The sequence below is a fragment of the Narcine bancroftii genome, chromosome 5, assembly GCF_036971445.1.
Source record: "Narcine bancroftii isolate sNarBan1 chromosome 5, sNarBan1.hap1, whole genome shotgun sequence".
NCBI lineage: Eukaryota > Metazoa > Chordata > Chondrichthyes > Torpediniformes > Narcinidae > Narcine > Narcine bancroftii.
In genome coordinates, this window is record NC_091473.1 from 236,679,581 (window position 1) to 236,697,756 (window position 18,176).

The 18,176-nt window shown below is 39.1% G+C and overlaps 1 protein-coding gene across 1 annotated transcript in view; it reads right to left on the reverse strand.

The window, feature by feature from the left end:
• Positions 1 to 18,176, reverse strand: part of inavab (innate immunity activator b) — a 243,332-nt gene that overhangs the window by 130,448 nt on the left and 94,708 nt on the right. The window lies entirely within an intron of this gene.

Below are 18,176 nucleotides of genomic sequence, written 5' to 3' on the forward strand. Positions count from 1 at the left end.
AGGTGTTATGGTGTGCCTATGCACTTGGAAAGCTGGCAATGGGTGCAGGTTCTGGCCCAGCCAAAGATCTGCTTCCTCAGTCCGTGCCAGACGAAACGCTCTGCCACCATACGGACCGTGGACCTGATGAAAGGGTGCGAAAGGTCATGGATATAGTGGAAGACTTGCCTGCACCACTGCTGGGGAACCACTGGTCGCGGGGTGCCCATGGAGACATCACACAGGACAGTACCCTCACCGCTAGAAGCCGGGAAGTCCTGGAACCACAGGCCCATGATGGCAGTCCTGAAGACTCGCGTCTCCTTGTCGGACTTCTGGTCCTGGGCAAGCTGATTGAAGTCGAGGCTGGGTGTCAGTGCGCAGATGGCCGGTCATGAGAGTGCATCGGCGACCACGTTGTCCTTCCCCACCTGGTGCCGAATGTCGGTGATAAACTCCGACACGAAGGAGAGGTGATGCTGCTGGTGGGCCAACCAGGGATCCTTTGCCATGGTGAGCGCCTGAGTGAGGGTTTTGTGGTCAGTAAAGATGCTAAAAGTCCTTCTCTCCAAGAAATAGCAGAAATGCCGCACCACTAGGTACATGCCCAGTAACTCATGGTCGAAGGCGCTATACTTGCGCTTTGGTGGACGAAGAAGCTAGCTGAAGAACACCAGTGCCTTCCACTGTCCATTACTTGCTGCTCCAGGACGCCGCCGATGACTGTGGCAGAGGTATCGATGGAGAGCACCATATGCAGGTCGGTGTGTGGGTGGGCGAGCATGGTAGCCTTCAGCCTTTGCGAGGGCATCCTTCATGGCCTCAAATGCTCTGTAGGCCTCTGGAGTCCAGGCAAGCATTTTGTGTTTGGCCGCGATTAGGGTGAAGAGCGGCTGCATGATGCATGCAGCGCATGCGATGAAACAGCTATGGAAGTTGACCATACCCGCAAACTCCTGCAGCCCCTTGAGGTTGTCCTGGTGTGGGAACTCCTTGATTGTGGTGACCTTCATAGCGGTGGGCATGACTCCTTCAGCTGTGATGGTATGGCCCAGGAACTGCATGGACTCTTTCCTGAACTGGCACTTGGCTGGGTTGATCGTGAGGCCGAAGTCGGCCAGTCGGGAGAAGAGGGTGCACAGGTGGGCCTTGTGTTGTGCCTGATCCCTGTTGGCAACAAGGTTGTCATCCAAGTAAGTGAAGATGAAATCCAAGTCCCTGCCTACTGAGTCCATAAGGCATTGGAAGGTCTGGGCGGCATTCTTGAGCCTGAATGGCATGCGAAAGAATTCGAACAAGCCGAAGGGGGTGATGATGGCCGTCTTGGGTATTTCCTCGGGGTGCACCGGTATTTGGTGATACCCACACACCAGGTCAACCTTGGATAATACCATCACGCCATGCAGGTTGGCCGTAAAGTCCTGGATGTGAGGGATCGGGTAACGGTCAGGAACTGTTGCCTCGTTGAGCCGCCAGTAGACTCCGCAGGTGCGCCAGCCACCGGAGACCTTCGGGACCAGGTGGACCAGTGAGGCCCAAGGGCTGTCGCAGCGCCGAATAATCCCCAGCTCCAGCAGATGCAAAAACTCTTCCTTCGCCACCTGGAGCTTATTCGGCGGGAGCCGGCGTGCCTTGACATGGACCGGTGGGCCTTGGGTGGGGATGTGATGGAACATGCCATGGCACAGTGAGGTAGCGGAGAACTGTGGCTTGAGGAGGACTGGAAACTCATCCAGGATATGCTGGAACTCGTCCTTGGGGGTGCTGATCATGGACATCGGCTGCTGCTCTGTGCAGGAGGCATTGAGGAGAACAGCCTGGAAGCTACGGGCATCTACAAGGCATTAACCTAGAATGTCAACCAGGAGCCCATGGGCGAGGAGGAATTCAACACCCAGGATGGCAGTCAGAAGGGACGAGATGGTGAACCTCCAAGAGAACTTTTGCCGGCCAATCTGGAAGTGCATGGTCTTGTCTCCATACATCCAGATCTCCTTTGCATTAGCTGCATGGAGGGATGGTCCTCGAGGCTGGTTCCTGGACTTAATGGCCGTGGTCAGAATGACACTGATCTGGGCCCCAGTGTCGATGAGGAAACATCGGCCGCTGACTGAGTCCTGCAGGTAGAGAAGGCTGTGTCCTTGGCCAGCCACCACAGACATTAACAGCGACCGGCCTGCTCATTTCCCTGGAGCGAGCAGGGCTGACGACACTTCTGAGCCTTGGCTCCCCAGCGCTGGTGGTAGAAGCAGAGGCCCAGAGCAGATGCCTTGCCTCTGGTTATCATCTCGTCCATTAGCTCAATCGGGGACCTGTCCCCCAAGGTGTCGAGGTGCAGCATCCGAGCGGCACACTGGTGCCTGGATAGTCAGAGGGAACCAGTGAGCACCCGCTTGATGGTCCCGTATTTGTCTTCCGCGGGTGAGTGTTGAACGAGGAGCAGCACACGTTTAGCGTGGCCTGGTCCAGGCGGTGACCACATGGTAGAACCTGGTCATGTCTGATGAAATCTGGCGGAGGTGAAACTGAGCCTCTGCATGGCTAAACCAGGTCTCTGACTCCTGAACCCAGAAGTCAGGGAGCACTGATCGAAGAGTCACTTATGTTGGGTTCAAAGGTGTTTGAATCTGTCAGGGTCACCAACTGTAGCGGCAGCTACACTGCTAACTGAAATAACACACAACTAGACGGGTTGAGCTCAGTGAGCAGAACTGATTTATTGCAGGCTGCCTGGCCTTATACTCCCAGCCTGGACCTGGCTGAGAACCGCGCTGGGGCGCTGACGTCACCAGGGCGTATCGTGGATTCCCAAGTGTGGCCTTCTGAGCCCAATGCCGAGGTCAAAGGGGAAACGTGTGTTAAAAGCAAGGCCGGTTCGCCTGCCTAATGGTGTGCCGCCACACACTGTTATTTCAATAACACACCCCCCCCCCCCGCACCCCTCCCCCCCTCCCCAAACACACACTCTATTCACTGGAACAAGATCTAACAATGCCTTCTTCCCTATTAGGACAAGAACATCCTAACCAAGAAAGCATACTTCACAATTATTGTTTACTTCTCTGCATTTAACATTGTTACTCTTCTAGTTTATATTTGAATAATTGGTGTCCCAATGACACTGTTCTATTGTCCTTAATCTTCCGTGATTACTCTAAGTAATCATCCATATCCTTCTTATAAAGTCGAACTGCAGATGATTAGATTGTAACATACTTACTGTGTTAATTAAACTATATTGTGAAATATTGCACCACATATTTAAAACTTCAATGAAGCAGCAAAGATCCAAATTATGAAAAAATGAATTGCAAAAAATGATTAAAAAAAATAATTTAAATACCAGTACCAAATGAGGTTTGAGTAGCAGATACCATTGATAGTAAAACCCCCAGTATTCAGCACGTATGGGGATTATAGATGCCAGATAAGTGTATTTGCTGGTTGATTGAGATTGTGTGATGCGTGATTGGTGAACTAACTGCGAGGGACGCTAATTTGAAACTTCCGTATTTTTTTTACCTATTTATTTTCCATGATTTTTTTTGTTGCTCGTTGCTCGGGGCTGCTGGTTGCTTGAATTCCGGATAACAGGGATTTTACTGTACAAACTGAACAAGGGACAAAAGTTCAAATTCTTAGTGGTGAAATTGTATCCAAATCAGTGCATTTTATTAGCTTGAGCAGACAGTAAATGTTTCAAATCTACTTTCCTTGTTTCTGATCTGTGCCCGACTTTATTTATTTATTTATTTTTGTTCCCTTCTTGGTACTCTCAAAATTGTTCCTTTAATCTTAACCCTTTATTCCCAATCGATTTCACCCCCCACAATCCCAGTCCCAGATGAATTTTCAATCTCATTCACATTACTTGAGTTATGCTTTCTATCAGTCTCTGGCTTTCCCAGCTCGTTTCTCTTATTTTCTTTGTGGGGTGGGGGAGGGGGGTGTCCTCTTCTTTCAAATGTTTTCTGTTACTTCAGTTCTTCCTTCTTTGGTCCTGCATTTGAGCTCACTTTTTAAACATTAGCTTCAGTCTCCTTACAGAATCCTTTAGTTCACAACGTCTTCAGGATGTTAAAGATCTAATTGTGAAAATTGAGATTGAAAATTCTCTCATACGAACACAATCTGATCACATTTACATCTTGACAATATGTAAATTAAGGATTCTTCAGAAATGGCCAAATATGGGAAATCAGACAGAGAGAGAAAAAAAGAATTCAGAAAGAGATGACGCAAATTATCCAGAATTAATTAAATCAACAGCAAGAAACAGTGAAATGTGTCCTTGGCCGAAGTTTAAAAGAAATAGGAAAGAAAAAGTAGTTATAAGGATTTTTAAATCAAATGAAGATAGTTGTGATATCACGAACACATCACAGAACGTAACATGATGATGTGTCTGTTTTCCCTTATTTAATTAAAATATATTTGCTCCATACATTAGCCAAAGTTATCAAAGCACCTCTCATATTCAATTATTGGTGTCTTCACAGTCTCAATTATATGGTTGAGTGACCATTGAAACAATAATTGGTCCTCGTCACAGCTGTTCCACAGCGACTACAAAATGTCTGAGTGTGACTGATTCATAAAGAATTAGATCATTTGGGGTTCATTTCTGATTTGTTAAATCAAATTTCTTGCAACACTGTTCATGAGTCACTAAAGAATGACAATCTGCTATGAGTTTACGAGAGGGGAGGCAGTTAAACAAAAAAAAACAGCAAATAGTCCTTGGAAGGATAAGGCTGAATAATTTATGAATTAAAATGCAAAAGAACAGAACGAGTTGCAAATGGAAATGCCTTGGATGAAGAAATAGACTAAGGCATGAAGTTGTCAAAGTGAGAAAATTATTTTCCTTTGAAGTGGTTACAAATCTTAACTGCTTTATAATATGGTTTCCTGAAGAAATTTTTTCTTGAGAAAATTTTTTTCTTGAGAAATAAAAATTGTGCAAGGTTATCTGGGCACATCAAAAACTGTTTGGGCTGATCCATGCTGTTAAATTATGGGCAGACACATAATGGGGACGCTATTCTTTTTGTGTATCGCTTTTGCAGGAGATAGACTGCGATTTAAAAACAAAAGTTATTTCCTGAATGGTTTTGAGATGAGATTCCTCAGTGCAAAGTAAAAGCTTTCAAGTTCAATACTTTTAAAAAAAAGTTGCTGGTCAGAAAAGGGAATAGAAACGAGAGAGAGAGCGATAGATAAGGAAAATGAACAAGGGAGAGGTATAATGAAAAGAGTGAAACACAAAAGTCTGCAGTCCTTGTGATTGTAGTAAAAGCAGACAGAAATGCTGGAGGAACTCAGCCAGTCTTCCAGCACCAATAGGAGGTGAAGATACAATATAGCACTGATGTTTTGGGCCTCAGCCTTTCTTCAAGGTATAAGCAAAGAACTGGAAGATGTCAGAATAAAGATTAAAGAATGATAGGGAGGGAGTCCGGTCCAACAAATTGGATATGCTAAGAGGAAAGGTGAAATTTATTTTTGACTCTGTGAATGGAAACTGAGGGCAAAGGAAGGAGAGACAGATATGCTTTTTTAGATAGAATTTGTGTGATTTTACCAGTCTGAAGAATGTCGGCAGTCTTGTCTTTGGTCATTCAAACATGCACGACCAAAACTTGAAATGTCTGTTTCCTTTCTTAAACATATTATAGTAAACAATACAGGAGGAGAATAGAATACAAAGTCCAATAGTAAAAACAGAAACATCAAAATAATGCAATACATTATACAGTATATAACACAATGGGTCTCAACATTTTTCTTTCCACTCACATACCACTTTAAGTTATCCCAAAGCTATAGGTGCTCTGTGATCAGTAAGGGATTGCTTAAGCCCGCAAGTGAGTGGGAAGGGAAGATTGAGACCCAATTGTTACTGAAATGTTTTGCTTGAGAAAAATAATCATTGGCCCATTTCCTTTGGAGAAATGAAACAGTGCACATGACGAGTCAATTAGGTACAATTAAAAGAGTGGTTTTCAAATTTTTTTTTTCCACCCACATACCACCTTAAGCAATCCCTTACTAATCACAGAGCACCGATGGCATAGGGAATACTTAAAGTGGACTGTGAGTGGAAAGAAAAAGGCTGAGAACCACTGGAATAACATAATGAACAATATTATCCCTTTCTCCTCAATTTGGGATATTCAAAAAAAGAAAAAAAATTATTATTAAAATCCCCATCTGACCTACCAAACTAAACAAAAAAAAACAGCAAAAACAACAAAAATAGAGAAGAGACATTAAACTTAACAGAGGTATGTGGTGCACTGTTAGCCAGAATCAGACACACTCAAAGATAAAAACTGTACAACAGTCTTTAATCCACAAAGACTTCCACAGAGCCAGGCTGCAGCAACTCTGAGTGAGGCCTCGGGAGGCCGGTGCAGGCTTATATCCCGGAGGGTGATTGACCCCTGACCGGGTGGGGCTTGATCCATTCAGGCTGACTGATTGACAGCCGGCCAGGTGTTGTCCTGTCCCCTTACACTCCTGCAGGTATAGAGGTTGTCCCCTGCAGTAGGCTGGTGGTGTACCACCACAAGGTATCAAAAGTGCAACTTCTGGAGGAGTCACGTGATGGAGTAGTCGCCGGGTGGAGAATACCAGCCCTCTCCAGAAAAGAAGAAATAAAATTAAGAAAACACAAAGTTCAAGAAACACATAGCACAACGAATAAAAGATAAAGTTGTGGAGAAAAGAAAGAAAATGGCACCCAAGAAGGAAAAAGTAAAAACAATGGGAAAAGAAGAAGAAGAAAAGATACCGGAAGAGAAAGAAGAAGGCCTTATCTGCATGAAGAAACAGGGAGCTGTCATGGAGAAAAGAGCCCGCTCCCCAAGGTTGGTGACGACCTTGAAGAGTCATGACCTCCCGACCGCTGGACTGCAAAAATGGCTCTCTGAGCTAAACAGAAGTGCGCAACTGTGCATGCGTGAGGAGGTGCGCAACTGCGCATGCGTGAGGAGTCGCACATACACAGTGTGCACACTAAGGAAAAAGAGAACACCAACGGGAGGGGGCCCAGCTGAGGAGCGAACTAACACAGCACGACCAGCTGAGGGATGCCCAACATCAGGGCTCTCAGCTGGAAGAAGAGGAAAGCGACTGGAAAAGAAGTGATAGGAAAGAAGAACAGCAACAGGAGGCCCAACAGATGACTAGCCCAGAAGAAGAGGACCAACAGCAAGAAGCCATGCAAAAAGATGCCCAGCAAAGTGAGGCAAACAGCTCAACAAGAAAGTCAGAAGAGACACAGATACAAGGAAGAGAAGTAGAAGACACAAACACAGGTACAGACACAGAAGAAGAGGAAGAAGAAGACCAAGCTCTGCACAGAGGAATAGAAGGTAAAAGAGATGGACAGTAAATAGATTTTTTAAAAATTGAAGAACAAATGAGAGCATTAAAAGAATGGTTGACATTAGAATTTAGTGAAAAAAGAAAAATGAAAAATACAGAAGAAAAAGTGAGTAGAATAGAGCTGGTCATGATAGAAATAGGGAAAAGATTAGAAAATGTGGAAGAACGAGAAATAGCTGTAGAAATAGAAGTGAATGACTTAAGAACAAAATTGGAAGACAGTGACAAAAAAATCACAAGAGTTGTTAGCTCAGAAGATTGATATAATGGAAAACTATAGTAGGCGAAACAACATAAAGATAGTGGACCTAAAGGAAGATGAAGAAGACACAAATATGAAAGAATGGCTCCCAAATATCCTGGGAATGCCAGAAATACAGGAAGGAATAGAAATAGAAAGGGCACACAGAACACCAGCTCCAAAACCACAAACACAACAAAAACCAAGATCCGTTTTAGTAAAATTTCTGAGATACACGACAAGAGAATACTCGAGAGGGCAAGGTATAAAATTAGAGGAGACAAAAAAACCATTGGAATACAAGGGTCAAAAAATATTTTTTTTACCCAGACATAAATTTTGAACTCCTAAAGAAGATGAAGGAGTTTAACACAGCAAAATTGATCCTATGGAAAAAAGGCTATAAATTTATGTTAAGATATCCAGCTGTGCTTAAAATATTTATCCCAGGGAGCAAAACAGACTGTTCTTGGATCCGGAGAAAGCACGAGAATTTGCAGAACGCCTGCAGGACAGAAGGAGAGATGAAGAGATGTAACAAGAATGAAGAATGATGACAAACTACATATAAAGATGTAAAAATAATGTATAAGTAAGAACTAAAGAAGGGAAAGAAAAAGGAAGAAAAGAAGTAAGGGGGGAATAAAAAAGAGGATGAGCTTTGTTATATGTGAAGATAAGAAGTCTTTTCTGGAGGGGGTTGGGTGGGAGAGAATAACAGTCACTGCGAAATCAGTTGATGCTTGCGAGCGGGTTCACAATCCAAATGGAGAGGAGAGTTGTGGTTGCCTGGCAAGGGACAAGGGGAAACTCAGAGAGAGGGGGGCTAAATTTGAGATTAAGGGAATTTTAGATGTGGGAGTTGTTGAAATATTTTATGTTTTAAAAGTGTTGTCATATATGAGTTCAAAAAGGGAAAACTGAGAGATGAAAATGGGGAAAAGGGTGAAAATGCTGGTGAGAAAGCGGAAATGATGTGTAAACAGAATATGAGATGGCCATGTTGAACTATATGACTATAAATATTAATGGAATACATAACCAAATTAAATGAAAAAGGCTATTAAATTTCCTAAAAAAAAAGAAAAAATAGACATAGCATTTGTGCAGGAAACACATCTAATTGAAGTGGAACATAATAAATTAAAGAGACTGGGTAGAGCATGTAGCGGCAGCATCATTTAATCCAAATGCCAGAGGTGTATCTATATTAATAAATAAAAATGTACTAATCAAAATATAGGAAGAAATAATAGATCCAGCAGGGAGGTATGTAATGATAAAGTGTCAGATATATTCAGAATTCTGGAATTTGAAACAGAACTGGAAACTTAAAACAGAACAAGCTAAAAGAACTGTATTGGCATCAAGGAAAAAGGACAAACAAATTACATATAATCCAGTGGAGATTAATGAGAACTTTAAAGAATTTTATGAACAATTATACCAAACTGAGAATGAGGGGAAAGAAGACAAAATAGAAGAGGTTTTAGCTAAAATTGAACTGCTGAAATTGCAAGAAGAGGAGCATAACAAGCTGATGAAACCATTTGAAAGAGAGGAAATACAGGATATATTAAAAAAGTTGCCGAACAATAAAACGCCTGGAGAGGATGGATTCCCAATAGAATTCTTTAAAACATTTAACGAGTTATTAATTCCTCCTCTCCTGGAAGTAATGAACCAGATTGAAGAAACACAAGTCATGATTCATGTAAGACAGCAATAATTACAGTAATACCAAAGATGGGGAAGGATCCACTAACACCAGCATCATATAGACCAATATCTCTACTTAATTCAGATTATAAGATAATAGCAAAATTATTAGCAAGCAGATTGGCCGACTGTGTACCAAAATAGTAAAATATCAAACTGGATTTATTAAGAAAAGATGAACAGTGGATAATGTTTGTAAATTTATTAATTTATTTCATGCAGTTCATGGAAATAAGATACAAACAGTGGCTGTTGCTTTAGATGCAGAAAAAGCCTTTGACAGGGTAGATTGGAATTATTTATTCAAAGTATTAGAGGTTCAACCTACCAGAAAAATATATTAATTGGATTAAAGTATTATATAATGGACCATTGGGGAAGATGACAGTAAATGGATATGTATCGAACCAATTTAAATTAAGTAGGTCAACTAGGCAGGGATGTCCATTATCTCCCTCACTGTTCGCTTTAGCAATAGAACCATTGGCAGAACTGATAAGAACAGGAAATAAAATAAAAGGGATAAAAATAAAGGAGGAGTATAAAATCAGTTTATTTGCAGCTGACATCATAGTATACTTAACAGAACCAGAAATATCAATAAAAGAACTACATAAGAAATTAAAAGGAATATGGAGAAATATCAGGGTACAGGATCAATGCAAATAAAAGTGAAGTGATGCCAATGAGTAATGAGGATTATACAGAATTTAAAAAAGAATTACCATTTAAATGGCAAACACAAGCAATCCGATACCTAGGTATTAGATTAGATAATAATTTAAGACACCTATACAAATTAAATTATCAGCCATTAATGAAGAAATTACAGGAAGACATAGAACATTGGAAAGAATTACCACTAACATTGATAGGGACGGTAAATTGCATTAAAACGAATGTCTTCCCAAGGATACAATACTTATTTCAATCGTTACCAATTCCCTTAACATAGAAATTCTTCAATGAACTAAGAGAATAATAAGAAAATTCTTATGGAAAGGGGTGGAAACTGAGGATAGTGTTAGATAAATTAACAGAGTGGTACAAACAACGTGGTTTGCAGTTACCGAACTTTAAAAATTATTATAGAGCACCACAATTAAGGTATTTATCAGATTTTTATCAGACAAGGGAAAAACCAGATTGGACTAAGATAGAACTAGATAAAATAGGGGAAAAGGTACCGGAACATATACTTTATAAGTGGGATGAAAAGCTGGTGTGATATGAAAGCTCACCAGTACTGCATCATTTATTAATATCTGGAAGAAGATTCACTTTGAAAGGAAAAAAAACAAATTACCAAATACCAACATTATTATTGATGCAAAATCAACTAATCCCTTTCACAATAGATAGCCTTTCCTTTAGAGAATGGGAGAGAAAAGGAATTTAAAAAAAAAGACAATTGTTTTTTGGGAAATAATTTATTAACATTTGAACAAATGAAGTACAAATATGGAATAACTCATGGTAAAATGTTTGCATACCATCAACTGAAAGCCTACTTAAAGGATAAATTGGGAAACAGACTGAGATTACCAGAAGGAAGCAGCTTTGAATATGTGATTACAGAAACAATGATAATAAAAAGATTTATAATGAACATGTACATCAAGCTGCAAGAGAAGGAAAATTATGAAATAAACTGTAAACCCAAACAAAAGTGGGAAAAATATAAACATAAAGATAAAAAATGAAATATGAGAAAAGTTATGCTCTGGAATTATGAAGAATATAATAAATACAAGGTTACGCATGATAGAGTATAATTGGTTAAACAGGTTATATATCACACCCCAAAAGTTTTTTTAAAATGGGATCCAACATTATCAGATAAATGTTTTTGCTGTAAGAAGGAAATGCGAACAACCGTACATGCAATTTGGGCATGTGAGAAAAGAAAAAGTTTTGGGAAGATCTAAATCAGGTATTAAATAAAATCACAAAAAGCAACATACCAAAAAATCTAGAGATCTTTCTTCTAAGTAATATAAGAAGTAAAGAATTAAGCCGCAAACTGGATGAAGCACAAAAATGATAGCCTTAGCTGTAGCAAAAAAAATGTATAATGTCAACTTGGACATCAGAAGAGACCCTGAGAGTACAGCAATGGTACATGGAAATGAATAAATGTATTCCATTGGAAAAAATAACATATAATTTAAAAAATAAAGTCAAATTTTTTGAACAAATTTGGGAACCGTACATGGAACATAACAGAGAGGGCTTGCCTCGGTCCTCCACCCCCTAAAATGATAAAATGATAAGAAGACAAAATGACTTGATCCAGTTTGTAAAAGTAGATGACACAATATTCTTGTTTATTTTCATTGTGTGATGACATTGTTTAATAGTTTTATTGTATTGTATAGGTTGAATGTTTAATAGGTTTGGAGGGGGGTGGGAAGGGGGAGGGAAGGTAGGGGGGGAAGGGGAGAAAATGCCACTGTGTTTATTTAAGAGGGAAATGTTTGTATGTATTTTGATTGATATGGTTCACAGTGTGAAAAATAATTAAAAATTTTTAAAAGTACAACTTCTATTTTTTTCTAAACTTAAACATGACATGACTTCGATATATTGCATTTGTTAGATATTATATCAAAAGACATTAAACATTCATCTATAAACAGATCTGAAAAAATAGGTAATTCCTTTGTTTTTCCAAAATAGAAAAGGGTTGATCCCTTATAGACAATGAAAAAAAAGTTGAGATAAATAGTACTAGATAAATTAAAATTTTTAAATTAAAAAAATTGTGAAATTAAAACCAAACCTGTAATTTATGATTAAGTACTGGGTTAAAGGTATGTCTACTAATCTTAGAAATTGTAAGAGGAAGAGCAAATCCCAATAAGGAAGTGAATGAATACTTCTGTACAGTTTTCAATTCCAAATCTGTTCAATGAGGGTGTTCAGGTTGTCAGAATAATATATCCTGAAAACAATATATTGAATATTAACTGCTCAATTAAAAAATCTAAGATTAGGTAAAGCTATACCATTATTTTTCTTTAATTTCTGCAAATGAAATTTACTCAACCTAGCATTTTTATTAATCCATATATAAGAATAAATTTTAGAATCAATATTGTCAAATAATTATTTAAGAATAAAACTGGAACTACTTGAAATATATACAAAACTTTGGGTAAAATTATCATCTTGATTGCATTTATATAACCTATTAAAGTTATGGCCAATGGAGACCATCTAGAAAGTGTTTGTTTCACCCAGTCAATCAAAGGGAGAAAATTGAATTTGTATAAATCTTTACATTTTTAGTGATTTTAACCCAAAGATATGGAAAGTGTTCTTTAAAGACTCTTAAAGGTATATGCTCATAGATAGGAACATGCATATTCATTGGAAATAGTTCACTCTTGTGGAGATTCAATTTAGATCCTAAAAAAAATACTGAACTGGGAAAGCAAAGACAGTATTGAAAGAATAGATTTCTCAGAATCTAAAAAATATACTGTGACAGAATATGTTATATTTTATATTGTATATAGATATGATTTTGGGAGATAAATTGGGGAAGGTTTTTTAGTGTAGGTCACATACAAACGCTTCAAAACAGATCTCATTTAAAATACTGGACCTCTGGTCATGCTAGACAGGTCGGCTCTGAATGGCTTTGCAAAAGCTTTGGGGAATGCCCAAGGGACTTCACTAATGGATTGTTGTTTTAAAAAGCAACAGATGAAAAAACTCATCGAAGCTACAGGCTGTCTGAAGGAAGTTTGCTGTTCTAAGAGGATCATGTGGTTTTTCATGTAGAGAGTAAAACACGCTTTTCTCTGAGTGAGAGAGAGAGAGAGAGAGAGAGAGAGATAATTCAGCTCTGCAGTTTTTACAGTTCAACAGCAGCAACTGGGACTGGAACAGGACAAGCTGGAAAGCTAATGGAAAATCCTCATTTTGACGACTGGTTGTGAGTGCTTAGTTCAGCCTGGTCAAAGCCCTTTTGGTTCATTCAAGAGGAGAGGACTGGCTGTCTAATGTTTCACTTGAAATAAGAGAAACAAAAAGGAGGTTATCATCTAGAAAACCCTGATGGGGCTAATTATAAGGGATCAGTTGGTGTCCAGGAACAACAAATCTCTCTCTGAAAACCAACAAGAACCTTCTTGAGCAGTAACCATTTACCTTTCAAGCACCAAAGCCTGGTGAAATTCATTAAATGTTCAACTCTGTGCACAGTACAGGTACACGATCCTTTATCCGGACATCTAAAATACGGAAAGCTCCAAAATCCAGCAAATGGGGAGAGATGTGGCAGTGCGAGTCAGGCGGGCGAGAGACTGGCATCATGAGTCGAGCGGGTGAGAGACCACCAGCGCGAGTCAGGCAGTCGGGTGTCTGGCAGCGCGAGTCGGGCGGTCGGGTGACCGGCAGCGTGAGTCTGGCGGCTGAGGGACCGCCAGTGCGAGTCGGGCAGGTGAGGGGGGAGAGATGGCAGGGTGACTGGAAGGGGGTGGGGTAGATACTGTAGTACAATTTGGGTGGACTTAAACCTGCTTTCCAAAATCTGGAAAAATCTGAAATTCAGAACACATTGTCCCCCAAGGGTTCCGGATAAAGGATCGTGCACCTGTATAAGAATTGCCTGCAACCAACGAACTTGGAGGAGTGAGATTGGACTGTGAACCAAAAAACTTTTCTGAACTTACATACACATTGCATATACGTGCACTTAGAATTAGAGGTGGGGGGGGGTGGGGTTAAGTTAGATTAAGTTAAGTTAACAGTAATAAGTTAGAGTTTGGTCCTGTTTTCATATTTAAAGACTATTCAAAGCAACTTTTGTTTAACTAACCATTTGTCTTGGTGAATACCTATTGCTGCAGGTTTTAGGGTCCTCTGGGTTCATAACAATGCTAAAAGATCATCTGCGTATAAAGATATGAATTACATCTCCTCTGTAAATACTCCTATATCACTGGAGTCATGAAGTGCTAAAGTTTTCAAGGCTAGGTTAAATAATAAAGTATTTAATGATAACCCTGTCTAGTTCCTCGAACAGATTGGGGGGTAAAAAAGAGGATTTTTGATTATTGGTAATTATTGCAACAGGAGCATGATAGATCAAATTAATCCATGAGATAAAACTAGGAATTAATTGAATCTTTCCTAAATTTCAAATAGATATTTCCATTCCACTCTCTCGAAAGCCTTTTCTGTATCTAATGATACTATACATTCCAGAATTTTGGTTAATGGACAATAAATAATATTCATTAACCTACGGATACTAAAATGTGAATAATAATTCTTTATAGATCTTGTTTGGTCTGTACAAATTATCTGAGGAAGAATATTTTCCAATCTGAAAGCTAAAATCTTAGAAAGAATTTTTGAATCAACTTTTAATAATGATATTGGTCAATAGAAAGCACAGTCTAAACAAAGGATCATTTCTTAGGAATTAACAAAATTGATGCTTCATAAAATGTCTGTGATGTTTAATGATACATAATCAAGAAACATCTGACACAACCGAGGCTTTAGTATGTTAGCAAAGCATTTTAAAAAAAAACTCAACAGTAGAAACATGGGGCTTTGCTAGATTGAAGAGAGGAACAATATCTCCATTTCTTTACATGAGATGAGACAGCATACCAGAAGTGTGCTAATTAAAGAGGCGGGTCTTGCAGCAGGCATCATCAATACATGCTGTTCATTAGCCCGTTGTTCACGGAATGCCTGAAGTTAACTTTAGATTGCAGGTGTTCCAGGAGATTTACTAGGGGTCTAGGAGATAAAATAATGGAATGGGAATGGCACCCTCATTCTCATTCCGACCTTTTTACACAGCATGCATTCCAGGAAAATGGCAGTAATCTGGGATGCAGCAGCTGTGTAAAAAAAAAACATAAGAGAGCCAGAGCTGTGGGGGCGGGGGGAGCTGTAAGGTAAAAAGGAAAGAGAGAGGCTGAAACAAAGTATATCGAGTTATGTAGAAACTGAGAAAATAAGAAATCGGGAATGTGTCGATTTCTCCATGATAAAGATCAAGAGAGTGTTGGTGGTGGTGGAGTAGGACTGCTGAAAGAAGTAGTCAGCTAAAACTTTCTATCAAAGCAACTTTGAGCTAATATCATTTGCTGAAGATACTGATGAGGCTTCAGGCAAAACAGAGATCAGTGACATGGAAATATGTGCTACAGTGAACAGTGAAGAAGGTTGCCTGTGCTTGCAATGAGATCTCGATCAGATGGGGAAATCAGCTAAGAATGGCAGATGCTATAAGGTGAGGGGGTTTGACATTTATAAAGGATGTCAGGAGACAGCTCTTCACTCAGAAGTTGGCGGTGATAAGGGGTGGATGCAGTTAAATTAACTTCCTTTAAGAAACATTTGGATAACAACATGGAGGAGTTATGAGGCCTGATATGGGCAAATGTGATTAAAGCAGGAGAACACATTATTCAGCAAGTACAAAATGAGCCTGTATTCATGCTGTATGAGTCTATGATACTTCATATTCTGTCTGAGCACCCTCCCACCTGATGGAATTAACGTTGAATTCATCCCCTGTCGCCTTTTTTTCCCAGCTCTGACTCTCTTCCCTTTTTTCCTTTTGTCTCCTTTCACAGAGCAAAAATCAATTCTCATCTTCCCTCTTATTAGATCCAATTAACACCCTTTGTTGGTCTGGATTCCTCCTCCAGCCAGCACTGTCTTTACTCTGAGCATTCCTATTCTTTTCCTTTAACCCCTATACTAATCTAACCCCTCCCACTAAACACGGTCACCAGCAAATAAATTGTAAAGAATCCTGTATCAGCTCTCGGTCATAGGATAGAAAACCCCCAGATCACCCCTGCCTATGTAACCAAATTATAATAATAGTCCATGAAACGGCCCCATATCTTGTCAAATTCAACCTTGATCTCTTTAAGATTGGATCTAATTTCCTCCAAATTCAAGCAAGACATAACATCCTGTAGCCATTGCATATGGGTTGGTGTGATGCTGTCTTTCCATCTTATCAAAATTGCTCATCTGGCCATCAATGAGGTAAAAGCTACTTTTTTTTTAGTTGAATTCAAGGAAATCTTCTCTTCTAGAGAATAACCAAACAAAGCAATAATAGAACATGGTTCTAACTTAATCCTAAAAATCTGTGATAGAGTTTTAAAGAATTGTACCCAATATTCTTGTTGTTCACAACACTGCCAGAACATATGAATCAGAGAGGCCTCAAAAATTTGAGCATTCCTATTCTTTGCTTATTCCTTGAAGAAGGGCTCAGGCCAATTTTTTTTTAATCAAAGACAGTTAAAGAAGAATTGAAAGAATGGAATATGTTACCTATTACTTTGATGGGTAGATAGAGTAAATTGTGTTAAGATGAATGTGGTTCCACCAATACAATATTTATTCCAATCGATTCCAATCTCAATTACTCAAAAGTTTTTTTTAAGGAATTAGATGTTTGTTTTAGAAAAATTTTATGGAAAGGGAAAATGGCTAGGGTTTATTTGGAGAAATTTATGTGGAAATATGATTTAGGAGGTTTTCAGCTCCCCAAACAGATCCATAGCATTTTATTTATAAACGGAATGCAGGATTGTTAATAGCAAATAAAGAAACACTCATGCTGAAACATTTAATTGAACTTTGGAATAAAATTGATAAAGAAATTGGAGGAAGAGATTTAATGTATGGAAGAACATCTTTATTTCAAAATGTACTTATTCCATTTTCTATGGAAAGTAAATTTCTAGAAATATGGCAAAGTTATGGTATTAGGAAAATTAAAGATTGTTTTGAAGCTAGAAAATTTATTTATTTTAGTAGAATGAAAGAAACATTTAAGATATAGGAAAATACAAAATTTTGTAATTATCAAGTTAAGAGATATTTTGTGAAATTTTTGGTCAAAAATTTAGTATTACCAGAGAGAGAGAAGTAGAATTATTATTAAGAAATAGGGATGTAAAGAAATTTATTTCAGAGATGTATAAATTATTACAAAAGAAGGCTCAAAAAGGAGTTCACAAATCAAGACATAAATAAAATATTTTTAAAAAGGGCTCAGGCCCAAAACATCAGCAATATATCCTTATCTTCTATGGACACTGGAAGACTGTTTCTTTTTTCTATGACTCTATAACCTGACACATACAATGGAGGCAGTGTGACAGGTCAACTGACGGAGATTTGGAACTCTAATGGGAACTTGTGGAAGGCTTATTTTTTTCTCCGTTATTCTAAAATGTTTGCCCTCCATTGGTGGGCAGATTTTATCCCAGCTACTAACAATAGTTTAGGGGACAAATCAGAGAGATTGGAGTCAGAAAAAAAAAGAATATTGTGGTTTAGCAATTTGAAAATTTTGTTTGAATGATGTTCCACTTCAAGGAAAGCTTGCTTTGATATGATGCTTGTGTTCATATTGGGATGCTTGCTTTTCTAGTTTGTACCTGTTGCTGGTTTTCATTCTGCCTTCCTTGTGTTGATTTATTTCCACCTTTCTGTGTTCTGTTGTTTGCCAAATGATTGTATTATCTCTGAAAACCACAATGTTAGATCTATGCATCTTGGTCTGCACACTTCTCAGTGAGAGAATAGAACCTCAGACCACAGCACCCTTCAGCACAAAAACAGGCCCTTCAGGCCTTCTAGCCATTGACAAATTATTATTCTGCCTCATTCCATTGACCTGCACCTGGACCACATCCCTCCATCCAAGCATCTGTCCAATTTTTTTCTTAAATGTCAAATTTTAGCACACTCCCACCACTCTCTGTGCGAATAAATTCGCGATAATAAGACATAAGTGCAGACATAGACTATTCAGGTCATCAAGTCTACTCTGACATTTAAT